Genomic DNA, 22,419 nt, shown 5'->3' on the forward strand with positions numbered 1-22,419 from the left:
ATTTGCTGATTTTGTTTGATATTTTACAGTTAGTATTTTCCTTGCTGGTGTGGTGAGAATTTTTGTTTCACTCGGTGGCAAAATTTGTTTAATCCTCGTGCCTTGAAACCCTCGCAACGCTCAAAATTCTATTTTTCGAACCACTCGCTACGCTCGTGGGTCCATTTTGCAATCTTTCGCTTGCTCGGGTATCAATATTAGCACGAGCGGTTAAACAACAACTTTGTCCCCTTATAAAACGCTGCGTTGCTCTATTTACGATACAGCACAACCGAGGTGTGACGCAGCGAGCGAAAGCGTAAGCGAACAACTCGTGAAAGCGAAGCGAAGCGGCGCGGCGCGGCGGGCCTACGACGTTCACGTTCGCAACGAGATCGCCCACGTAGGACACTTCTATAGGTATAAATTCAAAGAATTGATTCACCCCGCGCCGCATCGCTTCGCTTCGCGTTCGCGTGTTGTTCGCCTACGTAGTACGCTGTGTAAAACAAATAACTATTGTCATGTTATGACATCGAGATTTTGAATTACTATTCCTACCAATACGCTATTTAAGGTACCGTTCAGATTCAGACTACACCAGCATTACTGCAGCAGTATTGCAGCGCGGCATTACTGCTGACTGCATTGCTGTCGCAAATGTCAAAATCGATGTGACATTTGCGACATGCAGTCGAAAGTACCAGGCATCCCTCGCACAACTAGCAGCTACAAATGTATGTTTATGTTATCACCACATGTTTAGCTACCTCGACGGGAAATAGTTTCAAAATAGGTGCATCTGTTAATTAACCACTTAATTAACAGAGTTAAAACAGACACATAAACTGCAGTAAACGCACCGCAAACTGTATATGTCGTGCATTTACTGCAGTTTATGTGTTGTAATAACACGTAAGTGGTTAATGCTTTTGAACCTAGTTTTGACCCCTGAGGTAACCGGTAGCGGCTCAATTGGGAATCATTAGTAAGCCCTGCGGAACACAATGGTTGGTATAGGTTATTGCAGTCATCCTTTCCGTGTCTATTTTTAGCCAAGTACGGGAAGGATTATGACTTATAACTTTGGCGGGTTGAGAGATTACGACATTACTGCTCCGGCCTTGATGCAGGCGCTGTGTCTGTCAATTGCCTTGATAAAGTTACCTTGATAACTAATCGAATTTAAACTGTTGTGAGACATACTAACATTAAATCACGCGCGAGTGACTAAAACAAGTGAGTCTAAACCGTAAAATGATTTAAATTTGAAGACCTGATCGTCCTTAGCGACGAGGCCACCGAGTGGCTGATTGGACTCAATTTTTTTTTTTTTTTTTTTTTTTTTTTTTTTTTTTTTTTTTTTTTTTTTTTTTTTTTTTTTTTTTTTTTTTTTTTTTAGGAAACAAACAGTCACATACAGATAAGTTTAAACTTGCAGATATACAATAAGACCTATAGTTCCATTAATTATAACATACTGATATTGATAACAAGTAGAAACAGGGCTTGTTCGGCACAGGAAGATACACAGAAGTAACAATTGGATACACAACTAATAAAGTACCTAAGTATCAAACATGCTTACAAACATACATACGTTACATAAGACTATAGAACAATTACAATTTTTTTTTTTTTTTTTTTTTTAAAGCAAAGACTGCTATGGAAAAAGTAAGCTCCGCAGACCACTACTATATTTACCGAAAGACAATGAGAAGATATCTAGATTTATGAAATTAACATTGTAATCATGACAGGCTCGTCTAAAAAAAGTATTTTTGGCGAAATTAGATCTACAAAAATCGATATGGAATGTTTGGGGGTGGTGGTTTTCTGTTTATCATACTATGCCATACGATTAAATAAATAAATGATTTAATGTTGATAACTAATGATTCTTGATTTTTGATTCTTGATTCTTGAAAACGGATTGAACGTCATAATCGCAGCAGCAATGCGGCGGTGAACGTCACTCATTTTATCAAAGAAATTGTCAGATACATCGGCGAGTAATGTTACATCCGAATGTCAAAGCATTTACCTTTGTCAAACACTTAATAATAACCTAACAATGGACCAATAAAATAGCAGCAATCGATTGCCACAAGCCAGGCATGCAGGTATAATTAGAAGGGTATCGGACGTGTAATGAGAGCGCCGCAACATAAATAAATACACAGAAGATCTGCTGGACATCTTACAATTCTACTAACAATATATTTTACCTACTTTGGGAACTAATTAAATTATTTCATTGAATATTTTGATGTGTTTTCAGGGTTCCATACCCAAAGGGTAAAAACGGGACCCTTTACTAAGACTCCTCTGTCTGTCTGTCTGTCACCAGGCTGTAACTCATGAACCGTGATAGCTAGACAATTCAAATTTTCACAGATGTTGTATTTCTGTTGCCGCTATAACAACAAATACTAAAAAGTACGGAACCTTCGGTGCGCGAGTCCGACTCGCACTTGGCCGGTTTATTTTTATTTTTCTATTACTATCAAAATGTACCGATACTTTATTAGTTCTGCTGTGCCTGCGCGCCTGCCCGTTAATTGCGCGGGCGCCGTATAAATACATCTAAGTGCATCGACCGCGTTCCCACCGGTCAGCTAATCCCGTCTGGCTGCGGCTATTTCGTCTAGATTCGACACTTTCCACTAGTACAGTCGCCTGCTGTGTCGTGTACAGTTATCGTCAAAAGTGTCAACGTCATAAGGGCGTTCGCTGCACGGAGCGGGCGCACGCACGCGGGTGCCACTGTAAGTAGAATCTGTCGCACGCGTCCGCGCCAGTTAGCGTTGCTCATATTTGCTCATATCTACATTTTATTTCTCCTTAACCTGCTCTCCCGCTCCGTGCAACCGCGTCAGTTAGCGGACGCCCTTCATTTAAAGTGTTATGATGTCCACAGGAAAGTCGCATACAACCAAGTAAATAATAAAATAAAATTAGGTCACCGCAAAACTGTACCTAACTAAATACCCTTGGAAGCTTTAAATAGGACAAAACTCACCAAGGTTTACGATGACATAAACTAAGTTACGCAAAGTTAACGTGTGTAAACGTTGGCACAATAAAACCACGGTGTAAAGATAATGACAGTAAACTATCTCGGTCATTTAGAAATAAGGGAATTCTTGAATTCTTCGGACACAGGAAAACTGGGAACAATCTAGAAAACCGTATGGTCACTAATTCGGTGGAAGGAATCCAACGCGATGTTTCGACCAGTTTAGCAAATCGATATCCATGAAGTTCCATGATGACTTAGAAGTCGCAAGAGATTAAAAGGCCTGGAAATCTGCCATCCGGAATCATGTGGTCCACATAGGAGGTCACGACCCACAGCACGGAGAGAACAAAGCAAGGAAGAAATAAGGGATCAGTGTGTAATCAAAATAAGTTTTAATGTGAGCCCAGGATCCTTATCCTCAAAATATACTACTGAAGTTTAAACTTAGCCGTTTTTTAAATGCACTTGTATTTTACTTTCCTCGTATTCAAAATGAAATGTAGAGTGATTAACTAGGGTGAAAGGCACCATTTCAATCTCGGACTATTGGCGCTCTCATTGCGTTCGAGCGCCAAACTTCCTCGACAGAAATGGATGCCTTTCATCCCTTGGTTAACAATCTACTATTTGACGCGTTGTTTGATGCGCTATTTTGGATGCTGACTGTACAGGCTGACAAGAAATCATTACAGTATTGCCACTTTAATTTCTACAAATTCTTGTCGGACTATACCTACCCGTATTGACGTTATCCAAGGAGTACAGCAACACAAAACAGAGATGCATAGGTGTATTGATTGTATGATGAAAACACTGCATGAACTTTAAATTTTAATTAAAAACCGGCCAAGTGCCAGTCGGACTCGCGCACTAAGGGTTCCGTACCATTACGCAAGAAACGGCAAAAAATCACGTTTGTTGTATGGGAGCCCTACTTAAATATTTATTTTATTCTTTTTTTAGCATTTGTTGTTATAGCGGCAACAGAAATACATCATCTGTGAAAATTTCAACTGTCTAGCTATCACATGTTCATGAGATACGGCCTGGTGACAGACAGACGGACAGATAGACGGACAGACAGATGGACAAGTGGAGTCGGACAAGTGGAGTCTTGGTAATAGGGTCCCGTTTTTACCCTTTGGGTACGGAACCCTAAAAACAAGCTGCGTGATTGTATGACGCCGACCAGAATGGATGCTATCATGAACATCCTGGTGTTTTGTCGCCAACAGCATTCATACAAGCAGATGTTTATGTTAATGATACTTAACAAAAAGTATTCGTTAGGCACCGGCACAGATCGCTTACTACTAGATGGGGCATTTGAGACCTCTTACTCGTCATGTATGGATGTTCACATAGCATACTACGCGATATATGTCAAAATTTCCCAAAAATATTAGTACATAACTAAAGTTGATACTAAATGGCGATGGCGGTAATTCGTGTAGTTATTTTTTATTTCATTTATATTTTTCTAGGGATATGACATTAAGGACCACGATTTTATACATAATTGATTTTAAAAATCATTTTTCAAAGTTAAACTCAAAAAATAAGAAAAATACATTTTTAAACTTAATAATTCAGAAACCATATATTTTAAAAACCTGTTGACAGATACTTATTTGTTTCAAATTAATTTTAATATTAGCTCCATAAAGGAATATATCGTTATAATGCCCTCTGAACAGAATGAGAGCAAGTTATCTGACAAAAGTAGGTACTAGAAAGAGCTCTCCAGATATCTCGTTTTTAGGGTTCCGTACCCAAAGGGTAAAAACGGGACCCTATTACTAAGACATCGCTGTCTGTATGATTAGATTAGATTAGATATTTATTTTCATAATATGAAATTACATTATAAATTATGCTAGACTAATTATAATTTATTATGTCTGTCTGTCTGTCCGTTTGTCACCAGGCTGTATCTCATGAACCGTGATAGATAGACAGTTGAAATTTTCACAGATAATGTATTTCTGTTGCCGCTATAACAACAAATAAACACATAATAAAATAAATATTTAAGGGGGGCTCCCATACAACAAACGCGATTTTTTGCCGTTTTATAAATAATGGTACGGAACCCTTCGTGCACGAGTCCGACTCGCACTTGGCCGGTTTTTTTATACCTTAGTCAATTTACAAGCTCAAGCATGCGAGTACAAGGTGTTTAAGGGATATGATATGATTGGTGATCGGACTGATCAGTGACCACGTGATGTTTTCTATAGAAAATGAAGTGTCGGACGCCTCAGCCCGGACCCGGATCGTTCTAGTGTGTCATTCAGCTGATGCTGCATCTATATCACGTAGTCCACCGCCACCGGCCATGGCCCGCTTAATGGGACAGGACAGTTTAAACAATCGCTCAACACTAACAAAGGCAAGCCATTGTTTATCACGTCACCTGTCCCTTGCAGCCACAATTACACTGATTACAATGATTACTGCAATTATACGCTACACCATGATGGCGAACAAATACCATACTTGCGTTGAATTTGGCAACTTGTAAAAAAAAACCGTTTAAGAAGTGTAACATTCTTACTGTAGATGTCGGTAGAGCCTCGTCCCTAATGGGTAATGGCTAATATATGGTGGAAATATTCGCTGCGGGGTCCCTTTATTTGACATAATTATTGAAAGTCATAATGTAATGATTGTCATAATATCATTAGTCACCGTTAACTTTTCAGGATTTTCCTCAGGTTTATAGGTTAGGTTAGGTTAGGTTTTATGGCAATCCTGAAAAGCTACGCGTTTCTGAGAAAAACCAAATTATGACTAACAAAAATGTGGACAAACAATACATTATGACTTAAAACTATATGGGAAACAATAGAGACTCATTCGCTGCATTGGGTACGGTCTTGGTGGCTCAGATAGTAGAGCACTGTACCAGTGATCCAGTGGTCGTGGGTTCAAGTCCCACCCAAGACAGTGAATTTTTCCACTTTTAATTTATTTCTAAGCTTAATAGCATTGTTCGCAGATCGCAGACGTTTCTGCTTTATACAAAATCAATTGTGCCATTTTCAATCAAAAGGGTACTTATTTTCGGTTGTCAATAAGGCGCTATTTCCATACAGCTTCAATTTGAAATCAACCTTATTGACAAGCAACAATGTGGTACCTTTTGGTTGAAAATGTCACAATTTGGCAACTTGTGTCAATAAGATATATAGGTAACCTATCTTGAGTCACGCTTGGCTGCTGGGAGTAGTTTTACTTAGTTATGAGCACTGTCGCTAAGAACTAGAAAATTAGCTATTGTTAATCACCTCACCTGTCATTTGCAGTCATAATTACATTGATTACTGCAATTACATCCAACGCCGGCGGATTTTTTTGAACCGTGCGTGCGTTGAATTTGGCAACTTGTGCTAATCTTGTCAGTCACGTTTGGCTGTTCGGACTTAATACCTACTTTTTGTATTTGAGCTAAGTATTTGAGTCATAGCTCAGAGAATTGCCAGACTTAAGTGGCAGTGGGCGGGCCACATTGCTCTCAGAACCGATGGCCGGTGGGGCAGAAAGGTTGACGAGTGGCGACCACGTACCGGAAGATGCAGCGTGGGAAGGCCCAGACTAGATGGCCCGACGATCTGGTTAAAGTCGCGGGAAACCGTTGGTTGAGGACAGCGAATGACCGTTCGTTGTGGAGATCCTTGGGGGAGGTCTTTGTCCAGCAGTGGACGTCTTTCGGCTGTGATGATGATGATGATGATTAGAGTTATTACGGTTCTGCATATTTTGTTTTTCTATACTTAAAAGATCAATAATATTTGAGTAATTATGGCGAACTGTGTAGGCAACAAAGATTATACTAAGCCAAAGAAGTCCGCGAATAAGTAACTTTTTAATATTGTCTTCGGTTACCGCGATAGCTACTCGTGAACGTGATGGTTAACGTCGGGATGTATTATAAATTCAATATACGCGATATAATCCGGTTTCATTGTTATATTACATAAATAACTTTGTTAAATTACTGTGTGAAAGTTGTGCAACCAACAACAATAGCACCGAAAGCGCTTACCGTGACAATATTGAATGCAATGCCGATCCCGAGGACCTACCGCGCAGGGACCGGACAACCCTTTCCGCGATAAAACCCTTTCAATGGGCGACACTTAAACACGGCTAACACATTGAAAGACTGTCCCTTTTGAACTGCAAGCCCATTCATACCCTTACCTTTGACTAACCCTTACCGAAAAGCTGACCAAAAATAAGGCTAGCCCTTAATAAGGGTTACCCTTATCTTTAAGCGCTTTTTATAAAGGTTTCCCTTTGCGTGAAAGAGACAGGATTAGTATATATCTACGGTAGTGTATGAAAAGGAAAGAAAATACGTGCCTAGTCAAAGAACGCCGCCGTCGCCGCCGACGATCGCTCGGATTCGAAGTAATGTGTGCTTTATGAACAAGGTAGACGACTTAAATTAGCACGCTTATTTACTAAAATGGAAGCCCTTTATAAGGCTAACCCTTATAAGCAATATGCAAGGTGTTGGTGAGCGGATGATAAGGGTTTTGTAAGGGTATTGGGCTACCGATTACTCAAATGTGGTAGTTTTATATAAGGGTTTTTAAAAGCAAAACAAAGGGTTTCGTCTGGCAAAGGGTATGGTGAGTTAAGCCTTATGCAATACCCTTATAAAACCCCGATAAGGGATAGCGGGCCGGTCCCTGCTACCGCGAACACCGAAGTTCGCTAATCCTCCTCCTAAATTCATACTGGCTAAGCAAAAATGCAACACTTAGGCAACCGTGCACACTCAGTCACTCACACACAAATCGCATAGACACTTACATACATACATACACACGAACATTCATAAGACTTAGGTATAGGCTAATTTTAATTAAGTAATTTGATTATTATTTGTATTTAAGCTTTCCCTTATTTATTTTTTACATTGTGTTTACTAGTCCATCTACTGGGCCTTACTGAAAATCAGCGTCGCGGAGTGTGCCATGTTGGCTCACACCGTGACACCAAGCTGAGTAAGGACCATTTAGCGCAACCTCATTCTGTTTAATTATTTCTAGTTTTAGTCTTGTTATGTTGTGCTAATAAATGCTTTTTCTTTCTTTCTTCTTTCTAATTGCAGGTATCTTTCTCTTTTACTCCAATTAAGGCGTAATTAAAATGACAAAGCGAGATGCCCGCAATTTGCGAATTTCGATGTTTGCGGTCTCAGGTCATCTCCAAAACTATTCCCAATGTCTATGTCCCATGAGAATTCTAAATATTCCACAACACATCTCACTAAGAACTCCAAGATGAAAGTTTCGACTTCAGTACTCATACTAAATGTAAAATTAGCAGCACACGTCGAACGAATTCCTAGGGGAGATGCAACATTTGCGGTTTCCTAAAATAACTAAGTCTTTGTACAACTATTTATTTGTTTCTACTTCCCGGTGGGAACGACTCGATATTTCTGATGTTATTATAAAAGAGCAGTATATTGAGGTCAATTGGTAACTATAAAAATTTTATTTGTTGATCATTTGTCGTGCTACAAAACATTTCCTTTTGACAACTGGGTTAAACGTTCCACTCATCGCTCGTAAAATTAAATCAAAATTAATTTAAGCCATTTTAATATACAGCCCTATAAATCATTCCGCATATCACATCACCTATCTTTTGATCGACGATTTCCATACAAGGGTAGTGCATAAATTTTCCATTTGTTTTGAATATAAGAGGATCGAAACACGTATTGGGCTTGAACCTTTATATCACTGATCAAATATAGGTAACGTTCAGAACGCAAAACAACACAGACTGAGAAATTTCCTTTGTATCAGCTGCTCTCAAACGCAGTTCGTAAGAAGTTGTATTACGCTTGTTCCTTGCATGTGGATCGAGCGGTATATCGAAGAGTGAAATGCGTACGTACATTAATAGCTTTATGCATTGGAGCCATTTGCTTGTATTGATTTATGGAACATCTTCGTGTGGGCGGTGATGTGTGTGCGTCCGCTATTTTCCTTTTATCCTAAAGAGTTAGCACTAATTTATTAGTGCGATTACCACCCAGGCAAGGCATTAAATACTACAATGCGAACATCGTTACAGTTTAATGTGCGCAGCTGTACGTAGCCATAAACGTAGAAGCAGTCACTATTCGCATAGAATTTGCTGAGGTCGGAGGAAACACTGCTTATTGAAATGTTCCGTTTACCTTTATTTTGTGATATATAGTTCAAAGTTCAAATATACTTCATTCATGTAGGCCTAGCAACAAGCACTTATGAATGGTGAATAAATAATATGTACATATGTATTATCTTAAGCTAATTATCAGAGCAATTTATTAATGTTAATATTATTATATAATAATATTGACATTCCATAATATTATTTTGTGCGACAAAGGCAAGCCATCTTATGTGACATAAAAAACCCATCGCCCATCGAGTTCCGTACTTTTTAGATTTTGTTGTTATAGCGGCAACAGAAATACATCATCTGTGAAAATTTCAACTGCCTAGCTATCACGGTTCATGAGATACTGCAGCCTGGTGACAGACAGACGGACAGACGGACAGACAGACGGACAGCGGAGTCTTAGTAATAGGGTCCCGGTTTACCCATTGGGTACGGAACCCTAAAAAGTACTAATAAAATACTTCCGGACATACCTAAGTTTTTATCGGCTAACTGTGTTTTGTTTCACGAAGTCGTTATTAATTTTATTGTTTTAGGAACCATAATTGAGAATGTAATTTTGGCATTGCCTTCTTCTTTCTCATAATGCGACTTTTCATTGCAGTGTGTTCATGAATAATCCGTATTTATAAATAATATAAATAATCCGTGACATTAGCGCCACTGCGGTTGCAAAATACAGTAATACGTCATTACTGTTTTATTATGAAAACGAACAGTGCAATTCAAGAGTAGAAAGAGGAGATATTTTCATCAACCTAAACGCTGCGGGAAAATCTGCCAACGACGCTACCCTCCACGAGATGAAATATCATTTATCGTCGATCAGCATTGTCATGATAGTGATTTGCTCACTATTGGCCGTCGGAGTACTCTACGCTTGCTATAAGATATACAAGAAGTGTCACGACTCACGACAAATGGTCAAGAGATTTGACTTTATTTATTTTCCTCGCTCAGCATGTAGTGATAACCAATCAAATTGTTAGTTAAGTTAAAAGTTTAGTAGTTTAGTCTCCTCTCCACTTTAGGGGTGGATTCTAATTGGTTCTTAATAAACACATCTCTCGCTACGCATTCACGCACATCTCTGGTGGAAACGCAGCATTATAATGTATGGCATTGTAATCAAATCAGACCTACAGCGACGCGACAAAGTATTCATACTCTCATTTACAAAGTGTTGTTCATTTATAATTTCTGTACCATATCATAAAAGACTACACCAAATATAACCCCTGTACCATATCAGTAAAGACCCTATACCAAATATAACCCCTGTACCATATCATAAAAGACCCTACACCAATTATAACCCCTGTACCATATCATAAAAGACTCTACAGCAGACTATGGAACCGTCATCATAACCGTCATGCCAGTTCCACGCTTTGTTATTGCAAGGTTCGTGCAGAGTTAGCTTAGTCACACTAAGAGTTAACCCCGGGTTAGTGGGATGGTGCAAGTGGCGCTAAGTATTAGGTATAACCTGTGGCATTAGCTCTGCAGCACATGTCAGACCTACAACGATGTCGCTCTCGCTACAAAGCAGCCATCATATTCGGTTATTTACTCCGCGTTGTTCAATTCTAACTCCTGCAACTATGATATATTATAATCCGTGTCATTAGCTCTGCAGCACATGTCAGACCTACAGCGGCGACGCCGCTCACGCTAGAATGTAGCCATCATATTCGGTTATTTACTCCGCGTTGTTCAGTTCTAACTCCTGCAACTATGATATATTATAATCCGTGTCATTAGCTCTGCAGCACATGTCAGACCTACAGCGGCGACGCCGCTCACGCTAGAATGTAGCCATCATATTCGGTTATTTACTCCGCGTTGTTCAGTTCTAACTCCTGCAACTATGATATATTATAATCCGTGTCATTAGCTCTGCAGCACATGTCAGACCTACAGCGGCGACGCCGCTCACGCTAGAATGTAGCCATCATATTCGGTTATTTACTCCGCGTTGTTCAGTTCTAACTCCTGCAACTATGATATATTATAATCCGTGTCATTAGCTCTGCAGCACATGTCAGACCTACAGCGCCGACGCCGCTCACGCTAGAATGTAGCCATCATATTCGGTTATTTACTCCGCGTTGTTCAGTTCTAACTCCTGCAACTATGATATATTATAATCCGTGTCATTAGCTCTGCAGCACATGTCAGACCTACAGCGGCGACGCCGCTCACGCTAGAATGTAGCCATCATATTCGGTTATTTACTCCGCGTTGTTCAGTTCTAACTCCTGCAACTATGATATATTATAATCCGTGTCATTAGCTCTGCAGCACATGTCAGACCTACAGCGGCGACGCCGCTCACGCTAGAATGTAGCCATCATATTCGGTTATTTACTCCGCGTTGTTCAGTTCTAACTCCTGCAACTATGATATATTATAATCCGTGTCATTAGCTCTGCAGCACATGTCAGACCTACAGCGGCGACGCCGCTCACGCTAGAATGTAGCCATCATATTCGGTTATTTACTCCGCGTTGTTCAGTTCTAACTCCTGCAACTATGATATATTATAATCCGTGTCATTAGCTCTGCAGCACATGTCAGACCTACAGCGGCGACGCCGCTCACGCTAGAATGTAGCCATCATATTCGGCTATTTACTCCGCATTGTTCAGTTCTAACTCCTGCAACTATGATATATTATAATCCGTGTCATTAGCTCTGCAGCACATGTCAGACCTACAGCGGCGACGCCGCTCACGCTAGAATGTAGCCATCATATTCGGTTATTTACTCCGCGTTGTTCAGTTCTAACTCCTGCAACTATGATATATTATAATCCGTGTCATTAGCTCTGCAGCACATGTCAGACCTACAGCGGCGACGCCGCTCACGCTAGAATGTAGCCATCATATTCGGTTATTTACTCCGCGTTGTTCAGTTCTAACTCCTGCAACTATGATATATTATAATCCGTGTCATTAGCTCTGCAGCACATGTCAGACCTACAGCGGCGACGCCGCTCACGCTAGAATGTAGCCATCATATTCGGTTATTTACTCCGCGTTGTTCAGTTCTAACTCCTGCAACTATGATATATTATAATCCGTGTCATTAGCTCTGCAGCACATGTCAGACCTACAGCGGCGACGCCGCTCACGCTAGAATGTAGCCATCATATTCGGCTATTTACTCCGCATTGTTCAGTTCTAACTCCTGCAACTATGATATATTATAATCCGTGTCATTAGCTCTGCAGCACATGTCAGACCTACAGCGGCGACGCCGCTCACGCTAGAATGTAGCCATCATATTCGGTTATTTACTCCGCGTTGCCGACGTTCATTTCTATGCTAATCGGAAGATCGCCAGGCGCCCGGACGTTCTATTTGCTTCACGATTACAGGAAACCAGTACATAACTTTGTACGGGAGGTCCTAAAAACTAATGATTGAAACAGATGAAGGTTTTTGAAAGATTTTCTGTTTCCAATTTCGGATCGACTCGGAGACTGAGAGACGACCGCGGTCAGCGCTTTTAACTGCTTTGAGCACTTATATTATATTTTTATTGCTTGTGTATATGGAATAATGTATATCTGAAATAAAATATGGCTGTATGGGAGGTCTGCTGAGAGTAAAATTACACCTGGCACATTTTACTTTAAGTTGTACACTACACTTTTTTTCAGATTTTGGAATTTTCATGTTATTATAACACTTTAATGTTATTTTATGTGCTTCATGTTATTTCTACTCAGAATCACAATCTCATTCGATCTTAATAAAATAAAATAATTATCCGAAACTTTCCATACATTTCTCGTTCCTTCCATTGCGTTATCATCATACAAAGTCTATTAAAAATGGAAATAAAAAAACTTGGGCAACCTTTTCAATGATTCGCGAAGCATTAAGAGCAACACAACCGGCTAGGATGGACGACCCTTTGAGATTTGATGAGGAAGCACGGAGCACATTAACATTTTATAATCTAACTAGCGACCCGCCCCGGCTTCGCACGGGTGCAATGCTGATGTATTATACATATAAACCTTCCTCTTGAATCACTATATCTATTTAAAAAAACCGCATTAATATCCGTTGTGTAGTTTTAAAGATCTAAGCATATATAGGGACAGACAGACAGCAGGAAGCAACTTTGTTTTATACTATGTAGTGATATGTTGCCGTACTAAGACTAGCTAACTTTACTTGGAGACTTACAATTTACTTACAAAGCCTAGCCCATGAGAATACAATACACTTAAGTAATACAGTTTTTATCATCCCGCCTCCTGTCCGTATACTCCGTATCCGTATTAACTCCGCTGTCCGTCCGTCCGTCACCACGCTGTATCTCATGAACTGTGATAGCTAGACAGTTGAAATTTTCACAGATGATATCTGTTGCCGCTATAACAACAAATACTAGAAACAGAATAAAATAAATATTTAAGTGGAGCTCCCATACAACAAACGTGGTTTTTTTGCCGTTTTCTGCGTAATGGTACGGAACCCTTCGTGCGCGAATCCGACTCGCACTTGGCAGGTTTATTTTTAAAGCCGTACTATCGTGGTTAGTTTCTAATGTTCCTCACTGCGCCCTTTGGAATTACATCCCGTATACTCGTATGTTAACCGTTTTTGGTTGAAAACACATCTTATAAGCATTGTTCGAATCGGGCCGTTAGGACTTTCCAGTGTAAAAGTAATGGAAATACAAAATTTAAGTAATCGTAAAGAAATAAATTACGATTTCTAGCTTTGTTAAAATACAAAAGCACAATAATATATTTAGAAAGATTCTCATAAAATCACAGTTTTATTTCTCCCGTAAGCCTAAGACGTAAATACCGAAATAGCTTCAGTATTAAATTGAAACAAAGTAAAGTCCAAGTATTGTAAAGTGAGGTAAGTCCGCTCACGTTCGCAGTGTAAACGAACCATAAACACGGGGCACAGTAGTAGTAGACATAACCAGTAGTCTAACTCATGGAGAAGTAGAAAAATCATTTTTAATATAGTTGCTCAAAAAGTGTTACTATTATTGGTGAATTTATCCGATCGATGTGTGTGTGTGTGTGTGTGTGTGTGTGTGTGTGTGTGTGTGTGTTTGGAGGGGGAACACTCAAATAACTAATGTTTAATTTCTGTCTAGATACGATTAATGGACCTAATGAGTATAAATTTATTCAGTTTTCAGTTCTCATCTAAATTGGTTTCCTTTTTAAATATTGTAAGTTTATTTTGTTCTTAACTTTTTTCTTCTTAATAGTAACAACTCCTAGAGCTCGAATGCAACAAAAAACAGGACAAGTGCGAGTCGGACTCACCCACCGAGGGTTCCGTACTTTTTAGTATTTATTGTTATAACCGCAACAGAAACACATCAGCTGTGAAAATTTCAACTCTCTAGCTATCACGGTTCATGAGATACAGCCTGATGACAGACAGACAGACAGACGGAAACAGAAACCTTAGTAATAGGGTCCCGTTTTTACGCTTTGGGTACGGAACCCTAAAAATTACTAACCTACTTGCTTATGTTAATTAGGTAATCAAATAAGCTCATGTAAATGGGGCCCACTGTTTATAATAAACTGCCCAGAAATATCGTCGAAGCTCCCAATTTAATTAGCTTTAAGCGCCGATTAAAAAACTGGCTTGTCAAGCGCCCATTCTACACCTACCAAGAGTTCTGTGCACAGAAATAATAAAAATTGTAGAAATAGTACACTTAATTACAATAAAAATTTTTTTTTTTAATAATGTATGTATAAATTGTAAATAATTATAAATTAATCCATAATGTTGACATATAAACAGGTTTTATGAATAAAAAACAATTATGATTAATCGAGACAAAGAGGATCTAATAAGATAGAGCGGTATACTGTCATAGTAAATTTTGTAACCACTGTAAATTCACTGCCATCTATCGACATACTTTAAAACTAAAAATTAAGATTTATAAAAATACGTTAAAATGTATTTAAATATGGATAAATGTTTTTTTTTTATTTGCATTAATTATTTTAATATGATTTTGAGCCATGTTCTTTCACTGATATGCGTTAAAATTATAAAAAACTAATGGCGCCATCTGATCGAGAATTAAATTTTCGTGATTTTCGAGGCACGTTTCTTCCTTAGACTGTATCCATCTATTACGGAGCTATATCTATCTTTGATCGAGATAAAAACGTGAAAGCGAAAAACGGCAAATATTGTCTAGCCACATCGTGTCAAAAGTCAAAAGTTTCTAAGCAGTTGGACTACTGCTTTGAGCTTTATTAACACTGCTAAAAAGGAAGACGGCAGGTCGAATATTAGTATTCGCTACATAACTGCTGTAGCCTGAAGCACAAGCTGCACAATAGCGTTGTATGAAATGAACTATTAAATTTTATGAACAAACACAGACACGTTTAAGTTTAAACTATGACTCACTACTTACCAAAGATAAGGAAGACAAGGAAGGCCTAGCCACGTGGTGCTCTACAGTGACCCGCGACTTGGAAAGAACCCAACTTACCCCAAGGACAACTCAGGATAGACAGTCCTGGCGCATGAGAACGAGGAGAGCCGACCCCAAATAATGGGAATAAGGCAAAGAGAAAGAAGAAGAAGAGACACAGATACGTTCAAGTTTAAACTATGACTCACTACTTACCAAAGATAAGGAAGACAAGGAAGACCTAGCCACGTGGTGCTCTACAGTGACCTGCGACTTGGAAAGAACCCAACCTACCCCAAGGACAACTCAGGATAGACAGTCCTGGCGCATGAGAACGAGGCCGACCCCAAATAATGAGAATAAGGCAAAGAGAAAGAAGAAGAAGAGACACAGATACGTTCAAGTTTAAACTATGACTCACTACTTACCAGAGATGCCAAGCTTTATCGGATACGAGATCATGCAAGTTAGCGTAAAGCGTTATTAATTATCATGTAAAATTATCAGTCAAAAGGCGTTCACTAATTGACAATAAAAATCAGATTTGAAATTTTGTATGTATGTTAAGACGAAAGACGATCGCCTTTTCATACAAACGTGATCCTCATTTTCTTCTCTGGATATTAACATTATTGAGAATTTTTTTACACAATTTGTTGTATATCAACACTGCTATGCCCCCTACGTTCGATTTTTTGAATTTTAATTATTATAAGAGTTTGAGATCATTTAAAAATTTGTATGAAATCTGTGAATGTTTCGCTCCTAATTTTTTACAATAATCAAAAAATGGACTGGACGTAGAGGACGTTGGACTTTTTTAAGATTTTTTGATTATTGTACATAACGGTTAACATACGTACATCATAATGTTAAAATATTTTCCATAATGTCAATATCCTGAGATTCCTCTCACGTCCCATTTTCCCATGGGGACTACGTTTGTTTGGAGAAGCGGCGGTTCCCTTTCCTCTTAATAAAAGGTGCTCTTTTCATGTCCTGACCATCTGAACTTGGGCCTTTGGACGTTGGCTTGACCATCTTGTATAGTCTGCATCTTCTCAAATGACTTTTTCGTCTAAGACGGTAATCTGTTAAACAAAAGCCATTGTTCCTTTTGTGCGAGCGGTTGCCCATTGTGTACCATTGTCTCTGACAATGGCACGTGCCGTAGCACGCGCTCAAATTCAATGGTTCACAATGGGCGACCGCTCGCACAAAAGAAACAATAGCTTTTGTTTAACAGATTACCGTAGACAAAAAAGTTATTTGAGAAGATGCAGACTATAAAATCTGTTTCATTTCATACTATATTCCTATAGTATGAAATGAAACAGATTTTATAGTTCCTATTTCCATAGTTAACTATTTCCATACATTATTTAAGCTTCGATTGGTTTCGTTTTCAATTAACGATTGTCAAGATGGCTAGGCCCCCAGGCACGGTATAGTGTAAACACAGCCTTAAATCGATCACGTGGCAATAAATTTGTTGATCGACGCTAGAGTTTACGGTGGCGATTTAGATTATCCGGAGTCTAGATTGAATCTAGGACGATCTTATACATAGAGCATCTCGCTGGTGCCAGACATGTGCGAATGTGTTAAAAGATAAGATAAGATAATCTTTATTGTTAGTATACTGATACACGTCAAATACCATTTTGTACAATTAACATACAAATTCCACATTATAGAGTACTTATTTCGTACGAAATATACGCAGCATAGTAATGTCAGTTATTCTGAATAAAATAAATAAAAATAAATGTTAACATAGTCAGTGGCAATTCCATGATTTTGTTAAAAGTATATAAGGTTTTTGTGGGTAGCCACGATTCCAAATTCCTTTTAAAGGATTGGTGAGATGGTGCATCTCCAATGAAATTGGCAGTTACATTCGAACGTCACCTTAGACATACTTAAAGCTCAATTTTTCCACAGTTTTCTCATCCATATAACTAACTACTCTCGTACAATCTTCACTCTCCCATTTCACTTAGGCTACGATTGTTGATTTCAAAATCCATACATTTACCTAAGCATCCAAATATACTACTTACTTAAAACTTTTTTAACCAACATTAATAATGTGTACCTAGTTAGGTAGGGTTGTCATCGACTTTATAGTTTCTTATTTTTACGAACGTCATTTTATAAATTTAGTGACTTTTGAACCTATTTGTATTGTTTGTGTTTTTCGCATGATGACTCTCGCAACCTTAAAAAGATTATATTGTAAATCAGATACCTCCATTATTGTCGCAACATGAAACCCGCTGAAACTGCGCGGAAAAACATCAACGCATCATTAATCATCATCATCAACACATGACACAATGTCATCAATCACAGTTCATTCAATCCATCCGCGTTTCGGATTTTAACAGGACTGCTGCAGAAAGCGCCACTTACACCATCCCACTAACCCGGGGTTAACCGGTTAAACCTGGAGTTAGGTTACCAGCACAATATGACGGTTAACGGTTTAACAGCTTAACCCCGGGTTAGTGGGATGGTGTAAGCGGGCCTATTATTGAATGATTCACGGTTAGTTTCACTAGACTTATATTGACCGGGATATGGTCAATATAAGTTTGGTATTATTGGTTCTAATATTTGGGTTTGAATCCCGGTAAGGTGTTCATAACGAATATTTCTACGAAGTAATTGTAATTTCGAATTGTAATTGGTTCCCCGCGATACAGGCACTGCCTAGTGCGGAGACCCATGGTATGTCTGTAACCTTTGGCTGAAAATAAATGATCTTTATCTCTTTATCTTATCTTATTTGTTCCTGAGTTATGAATGTTAACTATCTATTTATATAAGTATGTATGTTTATCGTCGCCTAGTACCCATACCACAGGTTTAGGACTGGGTTGATCTGTGGAAGATCCCCAAATATTTATTTATTAGTATTTTTAATGTGATTTTTTCGTGGTTGGTCCATATGACTACACGTGAAGTAAGCTCGATTAGATCGATCGAAGCGTAAAGAATTCATCAACGACCGGTAAGTTCGCACATAAGTCTGTCCCCGGCATTACAGGACATAAATCGCAATACGTAAAGGTGTACCCCCCGGTCACATCAGCACGGGCACTTTCCGGCGACGTTACGGCGGCCTCGTCTCCATCAATTCACATTATCGCCACTTTCCCATCCACACTATCTGCGCGTTAAATTTTACGATAGGTACTCATTTGAAAGACTCATTTTCGACTAAAACTCAATTTGTCTATGAAGATAAAAAACCGGCCAAGTGCGAATCGGACTCGCGCACTGAGGGTTCCGCACTTTTTAGTATTTGTTGTTATAGCGGCAACAGAAATACATCATCAGTTAAAATTTCAACTGTGATAGCTAGCACGGTTCATGAGAACCGCCACACAGCCTGGTGACAGACAGACAGACGGACAGACAGCGGAGTCTTAGTAAGAGGGTCCCGGGTACGGAACCCTAAAAAGTGATACCACTTTCGAGTGATCATTACACTAAAATTTTATTTGAGTGTAATGGATTTTAAATTATTCGTCTTAAATGGAGTACAGTAGTAGGAGGCTGTTGGGGCCGGTGCGCACGCGTCGCATCAGGGATGCCGCACCGTTTACGCCATGAACCACCTTCGACGTGTTGCCTCTCTATCGCACTTCTAAATTAGCACGTAAGTGTGACAGGAAGGCAACACGTCGAACGTGGTTCGCGGTAGGCCCTCTGGACTCCGTGAACATACCTGAAGCACTGCAGTAGCGCTCAATGCTAGCTTCGGTAATTCTAAATTCGAAAAGGCAGAGTCGTTACGAAGCTAGCCACGTTTTCTTTTTCATATTTTCTGGCTAACTAATGGCGCGTCGTCCATTTTGCTCTGGCGTTTTAATTTTGCGGGCGCCGTCTTTCAATTAGTTAAACAAACAATTATGGAACTCTGTATTCAGGAGCTCAGGTCAATTTGTACACAAATTATTAAAAGAAGTATGAGTTTTGGATGTTTTTAATTTTGATCGCTAAGGATTATTCACGTTAGAACGCCCGGGTTCGGGCCGAGGCGTCCGGGAACTCATTTTCTATAGCCAATCATAGAAATCGAAGTATTGCACGACTCGGCCCGGACCCGGATGGACCGTTCTAGCGTTTGTCATCCCTAATAACAATATACACCTGTGGTGGCAGCATGGTTACATTTTTATCGCCTGTCACTATACCTGTCAGATGTCACTTTCACACTTACATACTTGTTAGAACGTGACAGGCATGGTGACAGGTGATAAAAATGCGACCGTGTTGCGGGATTGATAGGCGGTAAATTGTTGGGGCTGCCCTGGCGCTGCAGCGCGTCAGGAATGTTTGCCGCGTGGAGAACTGACGGTTTTCAAGCCGTGCTGCGCAAGCGGGTGGCGTCCCTGGGCGAACGCGTGCGGAGCAGTACCAACACTCTCCTGAAGGTGATCGCTGAGAGGATGAACAGCCCTATCCTCGCTCACTGGATGTCCGTGCATGTCAATTGTAATTATAATTATACTTTCTACTAACACACCTAATATAAGTTACTACTAACATAATATGGATTATTTGTATCCGAAATAAATGCTTTCATTTCATATTTCATTTCAAATCGCATCCACTGCAAGCAATCCTGGAGTCGTGAATTTGAATCCTGGCTAGTACATTATTGGCCGGTAAGATTTGTAAGCGACTGTGCAATGAGTTTCTTGGGACTAAAACCATAGGCCAAACCAATACGTGAATGGAAGGCTCCCCCAACCAGCAGTGGGACTTTTTCATCAATGGCCACTCCATCCCTGACGGATGATTGTTGCAACGCTGTGTCAAGAGCGGTTGAGACGGCCGATGCATTTTAGCTTATGGCTATACAAGCCTATCGCTGCACGGCACTTTTTAATTTGGATTTTTTCAAGTGGACTGCTATTTAAACTATAAACCGAAATATGTCTCATATACGAAGGAATAAATGACCAAAGCCTCCAGTGTCCAGAGCTGGAATCGAACCAGCGTCCCCCGTTTACCAGACAGGTGCCTAAACCACTCGGCTATCCGGTCACGGTGGCATGGATCAAAATTTCCAAGTATATGACAATTTCCTGAAGGCTTGTGGCGCCCCCTGGCCTTCTCTAAGGTAGACCAGTATGGTTCGACCTTCTAACCGAATCAAACTCAGGTGGCTTTATTTTGGTTTACAGTCTAATACCGGCTACTCACGCCGCTGGACTACAAACTGTGGCATTGTCGCCGCGGTATTTCCGGACCGCTACGACCTTCAAAACTTCAATAAAAGACTCCAATAAAAAATAAATAAATAAAAAAACATTCATTTCAAGCTGCAAGGCTCATAATCAGTTTTTACACATGAACATTCCGAACAACTGACAGGCCGATATCGTCAGGCGGACTGATAATCAGTGGGCCCCTTTAGAACGATACTTTTCCCTCTAAGCTTAAGTCCCTGCTAGCAGCCAGGATTTCTGTAGACCCAATGGAATACTCGGCCAGAAGGTATACTGCAAAATCGAAATATCGTTATCTGCCTCTCTATCACTGGCATATTCGAGCGATAGAGGCCGATAACGTTTTTTTTTTAAATTTCAATTTTCGCAGTAGACTCTTTGAAGTCCGCGCTTGCGAGGTGGTTTTGATGGCGTGATTGCGAGATGGTGTCGTTAATAAATACTTACATAGGTATTTCGGGGTCACAACACACTGGTGCATGTAAACGACGCTACTCCACCACAGACACGCACAGTAACTCACAAGTCGAAACGAGCCAATCCGTTAAGCTGCCTCTATTCATGCCAGCCAAACAAGATTAATATTTGTAAGCTCATATATACTACACAGCGTTGCGGTGATCAATTTAGACTTATTTACGGCTTGATTCGTTTTTTCTGTAATATTTTATATTGCAGAGGAATTTGACAACATTCGGAATTTAGTTCGGACAGCAGTCAATTTCAACGATAACGAAGGTTCAAAATATTTGGAGATTTAATGACACAGTACAGTTTAAGAAGAAATAGAAGAAGTACTTAATATGTACATCAATGAATGATGTAGAATTTAACGAAACTGCTGACATACTATTGTAATTTAATAATTTTCAATGTAATTTTGATTGTCTCTGTTATTTTTCATATTCAATTATTCATAATGTAAAAAACCGACAATCACAATATAAATTCCTAAGAATCTACCATGTGTAATTTTAAGTGCAATTGTATATTGTGAGATAAATAAATCATATCATATCAATGTCCAAAAATATTAATACATACACACGATGTATTAGTAATACATACGATGTTGTACTTAATAAATAAAATAAAATACATAATAAAATTAACTAAAACAAACTGTCGCTAAGAAGGAAAAAGGAAATAAAGGAGAAAAAATAAGAAAAGCAAGTAAAGGAGTTTAATAGTTAGACGAAGTGATTGATGAAATATATGATCAATGATTATATACTTACTTACTGCTGTGGCGCGACGACCCGAAGTGGATCTTGGCCTCCGACTCCACCACCAAAGACCGCCATGCTTCTGTGTCCAAAGCCGTTTCTGTCTAGTCGACGGCGCCAATTTCGCTAAGGTGTTTTAGCACTTCGTCTCTCCAGCGGTACCTAGAACCATCTAGAACGTTCAGAATGATTATATTATAGTGACGGAAAATACATCTTATCATCATTGTATTTCAACGCACCTTTGATAGACAGGGATTTGTTGTATTGCGACGATTCCGCTCCACTTTAGCTGTCACCTGTTATTTGATGCTGA

General features: G+C 39.4%; 1 long non-coding RNA gene and 1 other non-coding gene across 2 annotated transcripts; one reads left to right on the forward strand and one right to left on the reverse strand.

Moving 5' to 3' along the window:
- Positions 1-47: 47 nt before the first annotated feature.
- LOC134744738 (uncharacterized) lies at positions 48-16,888 on the forward strand. The gene is made up of 3 exons (XR_010128109.1): positions 48-225; positions 475-505; positions 16,878-16,888. It is a non-coding gene; the product is annotated as an uncharacterized LOC134744738 (long non-coding RNA).
- A 3,732-nt stretch (positions 16,889-20,620) lies between these two features.
- On the reverse strand, positions 20,621-20,692 carry Trnat-ggu (transfer RNA threonine (anticodon GGU)). Its single transcript has one exon. It is a non-coding gene; the product is annotated as a tRNA-Thr (tRNA).
- Positions 20,693-22,419: the final 1,727 nt, after the last annotated feature.

The sequence above is a fragment of the Cydia strobilella genome, chromosome 10 (genome assembly GCF_947568885.1).
Source record: "Cydia strobilella chromosome 10, ilCydStro3.1, whole genome shotgun sequence".
NCBI classification, from domain to species: Eukaryota; Metazoa; Arthropoda; class Insecta; order Lepidoptera; family Tortricidae; genus Cydia; species Cydia strobilella.